We start from the raw sequence: 19,082 nt of genomic DNA on the forward strand, positions 1-19,082 counted from the left end.
AATAATATTACATTGTATGTTTATACGGCATCTACTTTATCCATTCATCTATTGATGGACACGTGGGCTGCTTCCATAGTTTGGCTATTGTAAATAATGCTGCAATAAACATAGGGATGCATGTATCCCTTTGAATTAGTGTTTTTGTATTTTTGGGGTAAATATCCAGTAGAGTGATTACTTAGAGTAGTAATCTTAAGACTAGTTTTATTTTTAACTTTTTGAGGAAACTGCACACTGTTTTCCAGAGTGGCTGCATCAGTTTGCATTCCCATCAACAGTACATGAGGGTTCCTTTTTCTCTGCATCCTCACCAACACTTGTTGCTTCTTGTGTTTTTGATTTTAGCCATTCTGAGAGCTATGAGGTGATATCTCATTGTTGTTTCAAATTGCATTTCCCTGAATGTTGATTAGTTTTTTTTTAATTTATTTATTCATGAGACACACAGAGAGAGAGAGAGAGAGAGAGAAGGCAGAGACACAGGCAGAGAGAAAAGCAGGCTCCACGTAGGGAGCCGGACTCGGAACCCAGTCCTGGGACCCCAGGACCATGCCCGGGGCAGAAGGCAGGCGCTAAACCGCTGAGCCATCCAGGGATCCCTTGATTAGTTTTTCATATGTCTGTTGGCTATCTTTATGTCTTCTTTGGAAAAATGTCTGTCCATGTCTTCTGCCCATTTTTAATGGGATTATCTGAGTATTTTGATGTCAAGTTGTCTAAATTCTTTAAATATTTTGGATACTAACCCTTCATCGGATACGTCTTTTGCAAATATCTTCTCCCATTCAGTAGGTTGTCTTTTAGTTTTTTTGACTATTTCCTTTGCTGTGCAGAAGCTTTTTATTTTGATATATTCCTAGTACAGAAGAAGCAAGAATATGCAATGGAAAAAAGACAGTCCTGGGGTGCCCGAGTGGCTCAGGTGGTTAAGCGTCTGCCTTCAGCTTGGGTCATGATCCCAAGGTGCTGGCATTGAGCCCCACATTGGGTTCCCTGCTCCATGAGGAGTCTGCTTCTTCCTCTGCCCCTCTCTCCTGCTTGTGATCTCTTTCTTTCCCAAATAAATAAAATCTTTAAAAAAAAGATAAGATAAAAGAAAGAAAGAAAATAAATAAATCTTTAAAAAAAAGAAAAGAAAGATAGTCCCTTCAACGAATGTTATTGGGAAAACTAAACAGCTACAGGTAAAAGAATGAAACTGGGTCACTTTCTAACACCATACACAAAAATAAACTCAAAATGGATTAAGGACCTAAAGGTGAGACCTGAAACCATAAAATCCTGGAAGAGAGCACAGGCAGTAATGTCTCTGACATTGGCCATAGCAATATTTTTCTAGATAGGTCTTCTGAGGCAAGAGAAACAAGAGCAAAAAACTAATTTACTTAATTTTAACTAGCTGTCAGCTCTTTATTTCTTGGTAAATAACATGTTCACTCTACTATTTTTTCTCCAATTTTACATATTCTTTTGTTTTTGTTTTTTTGAGAGAGAGTATGTGCGCATGAGCAGGGGGGCAAGCAGGAGGGGTAGAGGGAGATGTAGAGAGAGAATCTCAAGCAGGCTCCATGCTCAGCATGGGACTTGACACAGGACTTGATCTCATGACCCTGAGATCATGACCTGAAATCAGGAGTCAGATGCCCAACCAACTGAGCCACTCAACCGATGGAGTCACTGAGGTGCCCCTATTTTACATACTTGTAATTACTTTCCACACCTCCAAAAAATTGTCTTTTTGTTTTTAGCTTATTCTTATTTTATTCACCCATTCTTTATTCATTCATTCATAATGCTAAATAGCAGGGTAAATGTCCTCTTAATTATACTTACCTATCAGGTAAGCTATCTGCTCCCTGCAACCCCTCTCTCTCTTGCTCTCACTCTTTCTGCAAGCAGCCACCCCCTGGAGCTCCTTAGCTTTCTGTTCTAATTGGGATTGGTTGCTGTCTAGGTCTGATGCACAACTATCATCCTGGAACCTCCTTTGCCTCTCTTGTGTTGAATTCCCTGTCCCCTAGATCCTATAACTTTAGTTAACTTTCAATTGTGTGGAAGATTTCTTCGAAGTAGCTTCCCAGCAAAAGCTACATGATAAAAAAGTTTTGAAAACTTGGAATATTTGAAGATGGCTATATTCTATGCTCACGTTGATTAATAGGCTGATAATTTAATTTTTGGTAGAAAATAATTTCTTCTGAGATTATGAAGACATTGTTCCATTGTCTTCTAGCTCCTGTGTGTATGTTGAGGAGCCTATTTTTTTCTCTCACAAGATTTTGTATATAAACTTTTTCTCTTTCCCAAAGATTTTAGGAGATTTCCATCATCCTGCTGTTCTGAGAATTCATGTTGATATGCTTTACTGCCAATATTTTTTTAATTTATTGCCTGTTCTATTCAGTGGGCTCTTTCTATCTGAAGAGTTTTAGTCTTCATTTCTGAGGAAGCTCCACAAGATCAGGAATTTTATTGCTTTCCTGTTTACTGCTGATTTCTCATCACCTAGCATAGGTTCTGGCACATAGTAGGCACTCACTAAAAGTGAATGAATGAATTCATGACTAAATGAAAAGGGGAATTTTTTGGTAATTTCCTCCTTCTCTTTCTTTTATTATGTAAAAGTCTTCTGATTCTCTTGTTTTCTTATCTGTCCTTCCTTTTATTTTAAGTCTTTTGTCTCTGTTTTGATTTCTGGGAAATTTCCTTCACTATACCTTCCAAACCTTTTTCGTGTGTGTATGTGTTTTATGTCCATAATATATTTAACCTCCAAAATTTTCCCTTTTGTTTTCACAATGTTCCTTTTTTTAAAAAAAAAGATTTTATTCATTTATTTGAGAGAGAGAGAGTACACAGTGGGAGGAAGGGCTGGGGCGGGGGTGGGGAGGGACAAGGAGACCCCACTGAGCATGGAATCTGACTCAGGGCTCAATCCTATGACCCCAAGATCACAAGCTGAGCTGAAGTTTGGCGCTTAACCAACTGAGCCACCCAGGTGCCCCTCAAAATGTTCTTTTTATAAAATACCACATTTTTTCTTGTTCTAAGAATATCTTATGTCCTATGCAGTATCTTAAAACTTGAGGATATCACACTTGTTTGCTTGTTTTACTTTAATTTACTCAAAAGTCAGGTACAAAGATTAGTTTGCTTCTTTTAGGTTTACCCCTCTGGGGGTTTAGGTTTCAGCTTCCTCTCTTCTGCTAAAGTACTTAGCACATATACATCTGCTTTCTACATTCTCTTTTCTGTTGCAGTCTTTTTTTGTTTTTTATATATATAATTCTATCCTTTTATACTTTTTAAAGTATAACATTGCCATTTTAGAGAAATTATGAAAAGGAATGGTGGTAAGTTTATGTTTCAATCTGTCAATTTAACTAGAATTTCCCATACATTTTCAGTGAAAACTTTAAAGAATTAGGATTAGTTAACTATTTAAAGACTTGAGCACAGCTTGGGAAAATAATCTTGATCATGAAATGGTGAATAGGGTTATTATTATTTTTAGGTAATAAAATATAATGTTTTAATAAACTGTCATATCATATAAAACATTTTTTATAAGTGTGGAAAGTCACTCTCCTGGATTTTTTTAAAAAGTTCTAGTGAGGGATCCCTGGGTGGCGCAGCGGTTTGGCGCCTGCCTTTGGCCCAGGGCGTGATCCTGGAGACCCGAGATCGAGTCCCGCGTCGGGCTCCTGGTGCGTGGAGCCTGCTTCTCCCTCTGCCTGTGTCTCTGCCTCTCTCTCTCTCTCTCTCTCTCTCTCTGTGTGACTATCATAAATAAATAAAAATTTAAAAAAAAGTAAATAAGTAAAAAAGTTCTAGTGAAATTTTGGAGGATTTATCCCACTTTTGATGACCCTTGTAAAAATTCTAAGGCAAAGTAATACTAAGTGTTTGTCTATTCAAAATAGAGAGGAGGGGGGGGAAATAACATCTCTAAAAATTATTCTTTCATATATATTAAACCTAGAAACAATAACGCAAGGACATTTTCAATAGCATTTTCATTCCAGCATAGGCCCTTAGATGGCAGATTACTTTGCTCCCTCTTGGTGGAGCTGTCTGCAAGGAGTTAAATGAATCAGCCTGAAACCACTGATGCCCAAAAGAAAGTGAAAGGAGTCATTGTATAAGACTGATCACCTCCTAGAAGTACAGTTTATAAAGTCAAGATAGAATCTTGGTTTCCCTCAATAATCTAAAGCAACCAATGTCTACAGCAGTGGTCTGTCATTTTACAAACAATTAGCTTAAAATAGTTAATATATATACACATATATTAAAAAGTAAAGTAGTACTAAAGACTTCTAAAAATGTATCACTTCTCTTCGCTGTTTCTTTTGACATTTACATGCATATTCTAAGGAAATAAGGTAGATACAGCACCTTTTGATTAATTTTAGGTATTACTAACTGACTTCTGTGTTAGTCCAGACCCTCTAAGAGGCAGATACAAAAGTGGGAAATTTATTAGGGAAATGCCTGTAAGAAAAAATGGAGAGGGAAGCAAGGGAAGATTGAAATGCTATCAGACTGCTCAGCAGGCCTTACTAAGTCAGAAGAGAGGGAAAGAGGGAAGATTGGGTGGAATCACTTTACAGCGCAGGGCAATTCAAAGGAAAGGTCAGCAAGGCCCTTGGGGACTCCTTGAATCGTAGTCACTCAGTGGAGAAATCCCCCATCTCCCAGAAACCACTTTAGCTTAATATCCCTTTCTCTCTCAGTCACAGGCTGGGAGCAGCCCATGGGAAGTATGGTCTCCGCATAAATGTGGTGATTGATTTCAAAGGGCAGCAACTGGGCCCATTGGATAGCTATGTTTGTTCCCTGCAGTTAGAAATTGAGACAGGACAGTCTCATGCCTGCTTCTACTTCCAATATGACAAGTGAAGATTTTTGCTCCCTTTCACAGAGAGCTAAATCCCTTTCCCCTCTTTTCCTTCTCTCTGATATGACTATACTCCAATTTTGATTTAATCCATATTCAGGGCTTTCATTATTATAATTATCTAAAATTTGCTCATAGCTGAGCCAGATAATACATTATAATGATAGTGTTTTTATTGTGTACTTTTTGTTTTTCCTAGATATAATAATTACCTCATTTTTTCCCACTTGCTTAGTTTTGAAATTATGGCTAAAGTTTCTCACATTTCCAATAGCTTTGTAAAATACCTCTTACTATAAAATTCCACAAATGTGCTAAATTCAGGAGCGGGATGATAGCTGTCCTTGGAGGGTAGGGGCAACTGAACTCTGAATTTTAGCTTTTCCCCTTCCATTGCATAAATACAGATTTACACGTGACAGATTTCAAGCTACCAGCCGTGATGTCACTGAATGCAGAGTTGGAAAGAGAAGCACACAGTCTTGCAAGCCTGTACAAGTTGGCCCTCCTGGAACTCCTCTGTCTCCTGCTCCAATATGGACTTGTCATTCTGTTGGTCTACTATAACTTCATCACTCTTGTATTTCCGTTTTTCTTCTAATTCATGCAATAGGTATTATCTTAGTTTATCCTACCATTTTGATGAAGTATATCTTCTAGTTACTTCCTGAGAAAGGCCACATAGCAGGTTGACAAGCTTCCAATTCTGCTTGCTTTTACATTTGCAAACTTGCATCTCTGAGAATGTCTCCCTCTACCCATATGTCTTTGATAATTTTCTTATCAAATTCTAGTTTTAAAATTCTATCTTCCCAGAATTTTGTAGGCATCACTCCCTAGTCTTAGCTCCCCAATGTAGCTGTTGAGAAGTGTGATACCATTATCTCCTCAACGTTTTTTATTTTTAAGATTTTATTTATTTATTCATGAGAGACACAGAGAGAGAGAGAGAGGCAGACACAGGCAGAGGGAGAAGCAGGCTCCATGCAGGGAGCCCGACGCGGGACTCAATCCTGGAACTCCAGGATCACACCCCGGGCCGAAGGCAGGCGCCAAACCGCCGAGCCACCCAGGGATCCCCTATCTCCTCAAACTTTTTAAAAAAAGTTTATTTATTTATTTGAGAGAGAGAGAGAGTATGAAGAGGAGTAGAGGGAGAGGGACAAGTAGACACGAAGCCGAATGTGGGGCTCAATCCCACGACCCTGAGATCATGACCTGAGCTGAAAACCAGAAGTCACCTGCTTAATAGACTGAGCCATCTGAGAACTCCACCTCCTCAAACTTTTAAATGCAATTTTTTTCCTCTCTATGAGCTTTAGGACCATCTCTATCCTTAGTGGTTGGCAATTTCATGATCATGCACTTTGGAATAAATATTTTCTCATTCACTATTAATAGTAATCTTTAAGGTAGATACAGCACCTTTTGATTAATTTTAGGTATTACTAACTGACTTCTGTGTTAGTCCAGACCTTCTTAATAGCAATCTTTCAATCTAGACACGTATAATTTGCCCTTTCAGTTTGGACAATTATTTCTATCAGTTCTTGTTACCTTTCTTCTTTGGTTTTATTGAAATTTCCTCCCTTTAGCATTTTTAATTATGTATTTATTTTTCTGGCCTTCCTATTAGACAAATATTGGGCATGCTGGATAGACTAAAAAAAAAGGAAAGAAAATCTTTCCCTTATTTTCCTTTTATTCTCTTTTTGTTCCTCTTTCTAGATATTTCCTCAATTTCACCAGCCAGAGTTTCCACAGAATTTTTTTATGCCCACTATCTAATCTGTAATTGTCAAGAACTCTATTTTGTTCTCTTTTTTCCCCTTTTAATAATATTGTCTTTGTTTCCTATATGCAATATATTTCATATCTCCCTGAGGATATCAATTAAAGTTTTTATTTTCCTCTCTTTATTTTTTTTTGTCTTTAAAAAACTGTGTATGATCTTTATCTGCCAAGCAGGAGGCATATATTTCAAATACCTGGCAATCCTGGGTCCCCAGATTCTAAAAAATCAAACAGAAATTGTGGAGACATGGGTAGGTAGGTTTCATTAAGTGGGCTTCACTGTAGTTTTTGTGGAGGACCATTAAATTTTTCTAGTTTGGACCCCCAAACGTCAGAATCTATAGACCTTTTCTCTTGTGTGATTCAATTTCTTAAAGAAATAGCTGCCAGTCTCTTGCCTGGGGGATATAAATCTGTCTGCTAGCATTCTGAAGGAGGATGTGGGACGTGTTCCTCTCTCAACATTGTTTTAATAGTCTTATTATAGAATTTCACCTAAACATTGAGGCCTTACTGTGTACAGGCACCATGGAAAAGATGGGAATCTAAAGAAGGTTCCTACACTCAAGGAACTGGATCCGGTGGAGAAGCAGGAGAGCAACAGACAATTATAATCCAGTGCAAAAAGGTTTCTTCTGGTGTTCTTAGTTTTTTTGAGATTAATTATTTGGCTTCTTCTCCCAAAAATCATCTTGTAGATGCAATATTTAAGATTAAATTATAATACTGTTTGCCTGAGGTGAAACACATGTGTTATAGATGGAGAGACTGATTTTTTTAAAATTTATTTTTATTTATTTATGATAGAGAGAGGCAGAGACATAGGCAGAGGGAGAAGCAGGCTCCATGCACCGGGAGCCCGACGTGGGATTCGATCCCGGGTCTCCAGGATCGCGCCCTGGGCCAAAGGCAGGCGCCAAGCCACTGCGCCACCCAGGGATCCCTGGAGAAACTGATTTTATAGAGATTGTTCTATAGAAGGTCATCGAGAAGAGGAAGGCAATATGACATCATTAAGGACACAAGAAAAATATCCTGACCATAGCTTATTGGAAAAAAATGTAATGTTTTAACTTATAATTGCCATAAGTATTTACTAAAAGTTAACTTTATGATTTATAGTTATATTTTCCTTTAAATTTATGATAATTCTGTTATAAATGAATGCATGTTACATAAACAATTTATCTTTAGGTTTTCATGTTAGACCTTTTTACTATCTTTGGGAACATGGGGACAAGAGCAGACATTTTAGTGCTTCTGTGACTGACTTGCTTCATTCATTAATCAATGACAGCTTCAAATAAAACAAAACTTTTTTAAAGTAAGCTTTTCAGGGATGCCTGGGTGGCTTAGCGGTTAAGTATCTGCCTTTGGCTCAGGACATGATCCTGGAGTCTTGGGATTGAGTCCTACATCGGGCTCCCTGCATGGAGCCTACTTGTATTTCTGCTTCCTTCTCTCTCTGTGTCTCTCATGAATAAATAAAATCTTTAAAAAAAAAAAAAAAAAAAGGAAGCTTTTCACCCAACATGGACCTTGAATTCATGACCTAGAGAGAAAGAGTTACATGATTATTGACTGAGCCAGCTAGTTGCCTCTCAAATCAGACATTAAAAGAAATACTTTATTTATTTGAGAGAGAGAGAGAGTGTGTTTGAGCACACAAGCAGGGGGTAGGAACAGTGGGAGAGGGAGAAGCAGGTTCCTTGCTGAGCATGGAGCCCTACACTGGGCTGTATCCTAGGACCGTGGGACTGAGCTTAGAACCTGAGCCAAAGGCAGGCGTTTAATTGACTGAGCCACTCAGGCAACCCTGTCTGCCACATTTTAAAAAATTTTTATTCAAATCAGAAATTTTGAACAGACTTCAAACTTACAGATTTTGAATGAACTAGTCATATGAATGAGTGCCAGCCAAAATAAAACAAGAGGAGGTAATATATGTCCCTCCTAGCCTACAAAAAATTTCACTGGTGATTCACCATCCTCTTATTCCCTCTGCTGACTGAATGCAGAGGACATGAAAGTCCACTAGGAGAGCAGAACCAGAAAAAAAATAGTTTGGTTTCCTGAATGGAGAAATGAGAAATAAAATTCTATTTTACAAGCCATTGGGATTTGGGGATTTATCTTTTACAGTGGTTGCCGTTACCTTAATGGATACACCTTTTCATGCAACTATCTTGAACATTATTTTATTTTTCAAGCTTATTTATTTATGTTAGGTAATCTTTTTTTAAGATATTATTTGTTTGAGAGACACAGAGAGAAATAGTGAGAGAGAGCATGATTGAGGAGGAGAGGGAGAAGCAGGCTCCCCACTGAGCAGAGAGCTCAATGCGGGACTCGAACCCAGCACCTTGCACCTTGGGATAATGACCTAAGCCAAAGGCAGATGCTTAACTGACTAAGCCATCCAGACACTCCTATTTTAATTAATCTTTACACCCAGTATGGGGCTTGAACTCACAGCCTCAAGATCAAGAGTCGCATGCTTCACCAACTGAGCCAGCCAGGTGCCCCTTGCACATTCATTTATTTAAGAAATATTTAACACCCAATAAATAGCAGACACTGTGCCAAGTAATTGAGATAGTCAATAAGACTAGTAAGGTGCTTTGTCTCTTGGAGCTTACATTCTCTTGGAAGGGAGACAACGTTTATTTATTATTATTTTTTAAAGATTTTATTTCTTTATTCATGAGAGACACAGAGAGAGAGAGAGAGAGAGAGAGAGAGAGAGGCAGAGACACAGGCAGAGGGAGAAGCAGGCTTCAGGCAGGAAGCCCGACATGGGACTCAATCCCGGGTCTTCCCAGGTCTCCAGGATTACGACCTGGACTGAAGGCGGCGCTAAACCGCTGAGCCACCTGGGCTGCCCCAGAGACAACCTTTAAATGAGTAAGTAAACAAATGGTAAAAGGTATCAGTAAGAAGTGCTAGGAAAGAAATATGATAAAGACTAGCAGGATAGTCTAAGAGGCTGATTTAGATGGGGTGGTCATGGAAGGAAACCCTAGGGATATGACATTTGGGCTGAGGCTTGAATGATGTCTCAGCTATATTTCCAAATGCTTCTTTGGAAAATAACTATTTTTTAAAATGAAAACCTCCTCTCTAATATCCCTTCAAAAAGAGCCTCTCTCCTCTGGCTCAGAGTTAAGTACCAATGAATGAGCAGAAATCTCTCCCTAACATTAGGATAACTACCTGATTTTACAGCTAAAGCAATAGCAGCCCAACAAGGATCACCTGATTTGACTAAAGTACTTTTGGACAATCCCACAGCCCTGATTACCTAATTGCTGAACAAGGGGGCATTTGTACAATCACAAATCCACCTGTTGCACATGGATAAATGCCTCTGGAGAGGTAGAAATTCAATTACACAAGATCAGGGAAAAAACCCATTGGTTATAACCAATCTTACCCAATGACCCCTGGTCTTTTGACCTATTTAGCTGGTTACATTCAGGTTTGGGCTCCTGGTATAAAACCATCATAAAAACTAATTTGTCATATTACTTTTGATTCTGCTTTGCATAATTATTTTTAAGTCTTGTATCTGTTGCTTGTCAAATCTTTGTAGAAATGACATATTCAGGAGGGTGCTGATATGCTCTCTGACGTTTATGACCTTGATGAGATATAGGCTTTGGATAAGAAATGCCTGAGTGTTCTCTTTCTTAATCTCCCTTGTTTTGTTTTGTGTGTGTGTGTGTGTGTGTTTGCCCAGGGTTGAGTGCAAACACAGTCCTCCCCTACCACAAACTATGCAGTTGAGTTTCCTCATATTTGGGGAAATTGCAGGAGTCGCACCCTCTGGAATGCAAAGGGTGAGCCTCACACTGGGAAAATAATCTCCATTATCATGGTATCTTCCCTGCCAGGTTAGGATCCTAACCTCCTTGTTACCAAATATGGCCTTAAATGGTTTCCAACTGCTATGCACTTGTCCTCTATGTGGGACATAACAACTGGCAAAGGTCCTTCCTGGCACCAAAGGACAAAACCACTAAATGCAGAAAACCAAATTCTTGACCAGTGATGCTTTGGAGAAACATCTTGATCAAAAGGAGGAAATGTGAAACTGAATAAAGGAAACCTCATTTAAAATAGAGTATGGAGGCCAGAAGGGCAAGCTCTTACACCCTACCACTGGTCATCAATTGCAGACCCAACAGAAAGAGACGTACCTTGCTTGCCTCTTTGCTCAGCAGTAAGCTCAGCCAATAAAAAATAATACCACAACTCAGGCAATGAGAAACCATAACCACCCTGATCTCTTGCTTTCCTCCAAAGGACTTTAATTTTTTAAAAATATTTTATTTATTTATTCATGAAATGACACAGAGAGAGAGAGAGGCAGAGACACAGGCAGAGGGAGAGGCAGGCTCCATGCGGGAGGTCCAATGTGGGACTCGATCCCAGGTCTCCAGGATCACACTCTGGGAGCCGAAGGCGGCAGTAAGCCACTAAGCCACCCAGAGATCCCCTAAATGACTTTAATTTAAAGCAGACCCTCCCAGCTTCCTCCTTGTCTCTATAAAGTAAGATTTCTGTCCCTATCTCCAGACTTCATCTCCAGTTTGCCATAGCTTGTGTGTCTTGATTGGCAATTCCCTTGCTATTTCTGAATAAACACATTCTGCTGGGAAAATAACTGGCTGTTTTAACCAGGGTCAACAACCCTGAACAGAATCAATTTTATATTTAAAAAGATGACTTTGGCTGCTGGGGAATACTGTAGGAGGCCCAGGAAGAAGCTGGGAGAACACTTAGGAAGCTGTTGCAATAATCCAGGCAAAGCAGGACAATGACTTGGACCAGCGGTGGCAGCAGAGGACACATGGTGAGGAAGGGTTGAATGCTTTGAGGGAAGAGTGGACAGGACTTGCTGATGGTTTAGATATGAAGATGGAAAATGACAGTCAATGACAACTCCAAGGATTTTAGTCAGAATCGGAAGGATGAGGTCGCCATCTACTGTGATCAAAAAGACAACAAGAAGAGCAGAGTTGAGAAAGAATATTGAGAGCTTGGTTTTAGAAATATTAAACCTAACATGTTTATTAGACATTATATGCATCATCTTATTAATTACCAAAATAATTCTGAAAGTTGATATTGTTGTCAATTTCATCTTAGGGATGAGAAAAGCTAAGTTGAGAGAAGTTAACTAAGTTGCCCATCCTCACACACTAGTAAATGGCAGGGGCAGACTAAAACCTGAGTCTTTTGGAATCCAAAATCAGGATTCATCCCATTACCACTCTGAGTTACCTATTTCTACAGGCAATTTTTCACCTTATTCTCTATAACTTAGAATTTCTCCAGGTTGCTTTCTTTTCTTTTTTTAAAAATATTTTATTTATTTATTTGAGAGAGAGAGAGAGAGAGAGAGAATGTGAATGAGAGAGAAAGAAGTAGCAGAGGGAGAGGAAGATGCAGGCTCCTTGCTGAGCAGGGAACCCCATGCAGGGCTTGATCCTGGGACTCTAGGATCATGACCTGAGCCGAAGGCAGATACCTAACTGACTGAGCCACCCAGATGCCCCTCCAAGTTGCTTTCAATACAAATTCTTCTAACTCTCCATCTCTGGTATCTGGTTACTACATATGGCCTGATGATCAGGCACAGGATTTTTATGAGATGGCCATGCACAGCAGAGAATGCTAATAATAAAGTCTCCCTTGAGTTTCCAATGACTGCCTAGTTGGACACTAAATTCTCAGCTCCCCTTACAGCTAGGTGCGACAATATGACTAAGTTATGCCTGAGCCATAGGAACGGAAGCGGTATGTGTGACTTGCAGCTCATAGACCTAGAAGGAACCTGCTTCCCTCTCTCTTCCTCTTTCCCACTTCCTTTGGTTTGGAACTAAGATGTATGGGAGCACAAGAGATACATCCTAGGAGAAGGTGGAGCAGAAGGTAGAGTCTGGGTCTCTAATCATACAGTAGAGCAAAGCTGGCTTCTTCTCCTGGACCATCCAACAGCTTAGACTTTTATTTTTTTAAAATAAGATTTTATTTATTTATTCATGACAGACATAGAAAGAGGCAGAGACACAGGCAGAGGGAGAAGCAGGGTCCATGCACGGAGCCCGATGTGGGACTCGATCCCGGGTCCCCAGGGCCATAATCAAGAGTCAGATGCTTAACTGACTGAGCTACCCAGGCGCCCCTCAGGTCCTATGTTTTAAAATAAGGATAACAAGAGTATCTACGTCATAAAAGTTTTACTATGGTTAAATAATTTAATATGTGCAGGGCATTTGTAGCACTGGCTGGGGCATGGTAAGGGCTTGATAAATATTAGCTACATAGGTAGTATATTAAAAGGAGAGAAAAAACTATTCACATTGAGAGCAAATAATGGCCCAGAAGACATTTTTTTAAATTGAAGTTCAATTTGCCAACATATAGCATAATACCCAATGCTCATCCTGTCAAGTGCCCCCCTCAGTGCCTGTCACCCAGTCACCCCAACCGCCCGCCCACCTCCCCTTCCACTACCCTTTGTTCATTTCCCAGAGTTAGGAGTCTCTCATGTTTTGTCACCCTCTCTGATATTTCCTGCTCATTTTCTCTCCTTTCCCCTTTAATCCCTTTCAGTATTTTTTATATTCCCTGTATGAGTGAACCCATGTGATGAGTGTTCTTCTCCGACTGACTTACTTCACTCAGCATAATACCCTCCAGGTCCATCCACGTCGAAGCAAATGGTGGGTATTCGTCATTTCTAATGGCTGAGTAATATTCCATTGTATACATAGACCACATCTTCTTTATCCATTCATCTTTCGATGGACACGAGTCTCCTTCCAGTTTGGCTATTGTGGCCATTGCTGCTATAAACATTAGGGTACAGGTGTCCTGGCGTTTCACTGCATCTGTATCTTTGGGGTAAATCCCCAGCACTACAATTGCTGGGTCGTAGGGCAGGTCTATTTTTAACTCTTTGAGGAACCTCCACACAGTTTTCCAGAGTGGCTGCACCAGTTCACATTCCCACCAACAGTGCAGGAGGGTTCCCCTTTCTCCACATCCTTTCCAACATTTGTGGTTTCCTGCCTTGTTAATTTGCCCCATTCTCACTGGTGTGAGGTGGTATCTCATTGTGGTTTTGATTTGTATTTCCCTGATGGCAGTGATGTGGAGCATTTTCTCATGTGCTTGTTGGCCATGTGTATGTCTTCTTTGGTGAAATTTCCATTCAAGGACATTTTGTTTGAATAGGGATGAGTGAGGATCAGTCAGGGATCATTTATAAAAAGAATACTTGAGTGATTTGCCCCTTTCCCTTCCTGGTTATGGCAGAAAAGGCCAGTTGTTCACCCAAACTTCATGCTTCCTCTTGTAGTGTTTTCACTTGCTATCCAGCCAGGGGCTATCTCTTCCTAGTCCCTCTTAATTAGTTCTTGGCTGAGGGCTTTATTATTAGTATTATTGTGGTAAAATGTATATAACATAAAATTTACTGTTTTAACCATTTTTAAATGGTTCAGCTATTGTCCAGTGTTGTTAGTACATTCACATTGTTGTACAATTATCACCACTATCCATCTCTAGAACTTTTTCATAATCCCAAACTTAAAGCTCTATTCAATATATATATATAATATTTATTATTTTTAAGCTTTTTTAAAATTAAGTTTTCCATTTTAATTCCAGTATAGCTAACACACAGTGTTATATTAGTTTCGGGTGTACAATATAGGGATTCAACAATTCTATACATTATCAGTGCTCATCATGATTAATGTACTATTTAATATCCATCACCTGTTTCACCCATCTCCCCACACACCTCCCCTCTGGTAACCATCACTTTGTTCTCTATAGTTTGTTTCTTGGTTTGTCTCTCTCACTCTCTTTTTTCTTCCTTCATTCATTTGTTTTGTTTCTTAAATTCTGCATATGAGTGAAATCATACGGCATTTGTCTTTTTCTGACTGACTTGTTTTATTTAGCATTATACTCTGTAGCTCCATCCAGTCATTGCAAATGGCAAGATGAATATTTCATTCCACTGTATGTATACACACACACACACACACACACACACACACACACACAAAATGCTATATATACATATATACATAGTATTTTTTTTTTTTTTGGGAGAGAGAGAGTGAGCATGAGTGAGGGAAAGAGGTAGAGGGAGAGAGAGAATCTTAAGCAAGCTTCATGCCCAGTTCAGAACCTGAAGTGGAGCTCAAGCTCATGACAATGAAATCATGACCTGAGCCAAAATCAAGAGTCCAACACTTAAGCAACTGAGCCACCCAAGCACTCCCCCACCTTTTAAAAAAGATATACTTATTTTTATTTTAGAGAAAGAGAAAAAGAGATACAACGTGCATTTGAGTGGGGATGGGGTAGAAGGAGGAGAGAGAATCTCAAGCTGACTTGGTGCTGAGTGCAGAGCCAGATGGAGGGCTTGATCCCACAACTCTGAGACCATGATCTATGCCAAAACCAAGAGTTCAACGCTCAATTGACTGAGCCACCCAGGGCCTCTCTACCACATCTTCTTTATCCATTCACTTATTGGTGGACACTTAGGCTGCTTCCATAATTTGGCTATTGTAAATCATGCTGCAATAAACATAGGGATGTACATATCCTTTTGAATTAGTGTTTTTGTATTTTGGGGGTTAATACCCAGTAGTGTGATTTCCTGGGTCCCAGGATAGTTTTATTTTTAACCTTTTGAGGAACTTTCATACCGTTTTCCAGAGTGGCTGCTCCAGTTTGCATTCTTACCAACAGTGCAATGCAAGAGGGTTCCTCTCTCTCCACTTCCTTGCCAACTGTTGCTGTTTCTTGTATTTTTTATTTTAGCCACTTTGACAGGTGTAAGATGATATACCTGACATGACAGATAAGATGATATATCATTGTGGTTCTGATTTGCATTTCCCTGATGATGAGTGATGTTGAAACTCTGTATGTTTTAAACAATAACTCCCCATTCCTTCCTCCCAAATTTTGTTTATCCATTCATCTGTTGAGAGACACTTGGCTGGGCTACAGGATGTTTAGAAGTGGATGAGGCTTCTCCATTCTCTCTTACAGCATCCAATTTAGAAAGTCCTGAAATTTTGGAAAACAGACAAACTTCAAGAAGGAAGGAACTTGCACCCTGGAATAACCATGGAAACTGCTCTCTGATTAGGCATACCTACGTGGGTATTGTATATGATAAGAAACATATTTTCATTGTATTAATTAGCCACTGGAAATGTGGAGTTTATTTGCTACAATATCTTGTATAGTATAGACTACTTATACTCCTTTATTTACTTGACAAAATACTTTTCGGTCACTGAACCACAAAAGTAATTTTTTTCCTCTCTCTACTACCACAATATCTCTGCTTCTAGAAAGCCACAGTCCTGGGGCACCTGGCTGGCTTGGTTGGTTAAGCATCTGTCTTGGGCTCTGGTCATGATCCTGGGTCTTGGGTTCAAGCCCCACATTGGGCTCCCCACTGAGCTGGGTCTCTGCTTGGCCTTCTCCCTCTGCCCCTGTCCGCACTCATGCTCTGTCTGTCTTAAATAAATAAATAAAATAATTTCAAAAAATAGAAAACCACAGTCCCTTAATAAACAAAAACACAAGCAATATTGAAGGGGCTCTTTGTACTTTGCCCCCATCAGTAAGATTAAGAATTATGACTTCTTTTCCAGAACCTACTCAAGATTAGTTCATCTTTTACCTTGACTGAACTAAGATACTCCTTTGTGTGACCCCGATCATATTTCAGTTCAAATAATGAATTTTCTTTTATGAAACTGCACAAAGTCCTGCATACCAAAATCATCAGGCCTTCACTTGGCAGGGGCCCTGGCAAATCAAGAGCAACTTCTGCCATTTGCGTTGGCACCACCCCCAGATATGTTTCATTTGTTTGTTTTTGTTTCAGCTTTGCCAGCTAAAATGTATAATGTTTACCTTTCTCATATTTAGCAAGGTTTTCAAAAAGAGAGGGTAGCTCCTTCTGTGAAGCATGTACAGACTGGTCTTAACCTTATCTGGTGACAGGTTACATAAGTGCAAATAAAACACATTAACAGTTTCCATGCTGACAAGAGTGACTGCAGTCAGACTGGCCTACCCAGATTTCCAAGATTCCGGAAACCCCTCAGGTGTCTGGTCTATCTCGTCTTCCTCAGATTCGCCTTCAGGTCATTTCAAAGGTACCTTGTTTCCCAAGATATCCTTTGATTGAAAGGTGGATGTTCCTTGTGTTCAGTCTGGAAAAATTAGAAAGCACGGGATAAAAATTTTAAATGTGTGTTGGAAAAGTCAAGGGACAGTAGTTGACTCCCTTTTTGCAGGGTCAAAAGGACCTGAGAGTATGGCCACTTTTAGGAGTTCAGAGCTGATGTTAGGTGAACCACTAAGCCGGGTTGTCTCCGGCTACGCTGGCTCCTGGGGCACCGGCCCTTGATGGTTTCACTCTGAACAGATAACAGGGGTGGGAGAGGATTAGTTAGAAAGGAAAGAGGGGGGACGCCTGGGTGGCTCGGCAGTTGAGCATCTGCCTTCCGCCCAGGGCGTGATCCTGGAGTCCTGGGATCGAGTCCCATGTTGGGCTCCTGGCATGGAGCCTGCTTCTCCCTCTGCCTGGGTCTCTGCCTCTCTCTCTCTTCTCTGTGTATTCTCATGCATAAATAAACAAATAACATCTTTGAAAAAAAAGAAAAGGGGAAGAGAGGTGTGGGAATTTGGAGCATCAAAAATGGGAGAGAGGAGGCAGAATGAAGGAGGAAGAATTGGTGAGGTGGTAGGTGAATCAGGGGAAGAAATGCAAGGAGAAAAGGAGAATATGGTGGGATGAGGGAGAAGGCAGAGGAAAAATGTGAAAGACAGTGGGAAAGGGATAGAAATTAACATTCACTGAGTACCTTTTAGGTAAATGATAACAGTCTTTTAATTTTTTAAAATATTTTATCTATCCATTCATGAGAGACACACAGAGAGGCAGAGACACAGGCAGAGGGAGAAGCAGGCTCCATGCAGGAGCTCCAGATGTGGGACTCGATCCCAGGACCCCAGGATCACGCCCTGAGCAGATGGCAGATGCTCAACCACTGAGCCACCCAGGTGCCCAAATGACAACAATCTTAAGGCTGGAATCTTCCTTTTCAGCTTAATGGGACAGAGGCTGGGGCTGGGCTTTAGGCACTGAAGGCCAGGATAGTGGAAGTCTTATCCTGGATGAGGGCTGATTGGTACTGGAGGTGTCTTTAGCCAGAAGCAGGTCCACAATTTGCAAGGCCCTGTACAAAATGAAAATGTGGGATCCCCTGTCCCAAAATCATTATGAATTTCAAGATGGTGACAGCAGAGCATGAAAACAGTTGAGGGGCTGCTCTGAGCACAGGGCCTTGTGCAAATGCACAGATTTCATTTCGATGAAGCTGGTCTTGTCTTCAACATATTGGCATGACTAAAAAGCTAGAAAAGGAACTGACATTCAAGTAGTGTCTATATGAGATAAAACCATCTGGTTGACTGGAACTGGATCTTTGGCATCATCTAAGTAAAATGGTTGCTTTGAATTTTTCTTAGATCGTCTATTTGCCTTGTGCTATATTAATTTAGCTCAGTTTTCTTTCATACTGCCTAGAGCTTTATCTTTAAGATAAGACTTGTACTTGCTTACTGGATAATAACTACTGCGAAATTAATAACTACTCATAGTTTTAAATATCAGGCTCAAAGATGGTATTAGTTGCACAATAAAGGGTCAGGCATTAGCTCAAAGCTATTGAATATAGTGAGACGTTGTGATATGCTCATGTAGACAACAGAAAGAAAACACAAAGAAGAAATTCATAAAAATGTAATTATGCCCCATTATTGAGAAAACAGATTTAGTTCATTTAACTTGCATATTTTCCTTTATGCTAATAATAATAGATTAAAATGACAGAGTCCCCTTTCTCCTGTATTCTGAGTGGCTCTTAAGTTTCATATTTAGTTTGTCTTTTTGCAGATAAAAATTCTGGTTTTTGTGTATTTTTAGAAGACTTTATTTATTTATTTGAAAGAGAGAGAGAGAAGGTACGAATGGGGGTTGGGAGACAGAGGGAGAGGGTGAAGCAGACTCCCTGCTGAGCAGGGAACCTAATGCAGGGCTCCATCCCAGGATCCTGGGATCATGACCTGAGTCAAAGGCAAACACTTAATTGACTGAGCCACCCAGGTGCTTGAAAAAATTCTGTTGTATAAAAAAGCAAAGATTAAGAACTTGGTGGGTATCTCTGCTTGGTTATTGGAACTTGGCCCTCCTTTACATATCAGAAAGGTAGCTGGGTCTCTGGGCAGGAAGCTCTCAGCAAGCTCCCTGCTGCTTCCTTGGATG

General features: G+C 40.0%; 1 non-coding gene across 1 annotated transcript; it reads right to left on the bottom strand.

Moving 5' to 3' along the window:
* Nucleotides 1–10,433: 10,433 nt before the first annotated feature.
* LOC112643533 (U1 spliceosomal RNA) lies at nucleotides 10,434–10,598 on the bottom strand. Its single transcript, XR_003125810.1, has one exon. It is a non-coding gene; the product is annotated as a U1 spliceosomal RNA (small nuclear RNA).
* Nucleotides 10,599–19,082: the final 8,484 nt, after the last annotated feature.

This window comes from Canis lupus, chromosome 32, assembly GCF_003254725.2.
Source record: "Canis lupus dingo isolate Sandy chromosome 32, ASM325472v2, whole genome shotgun sequence".
NCBI classification, from domain to species: Eukaryota; Metazoa; Chordata; class Mammalia; order Carnivora; family Canidae; genus Canis; species Canis lupus.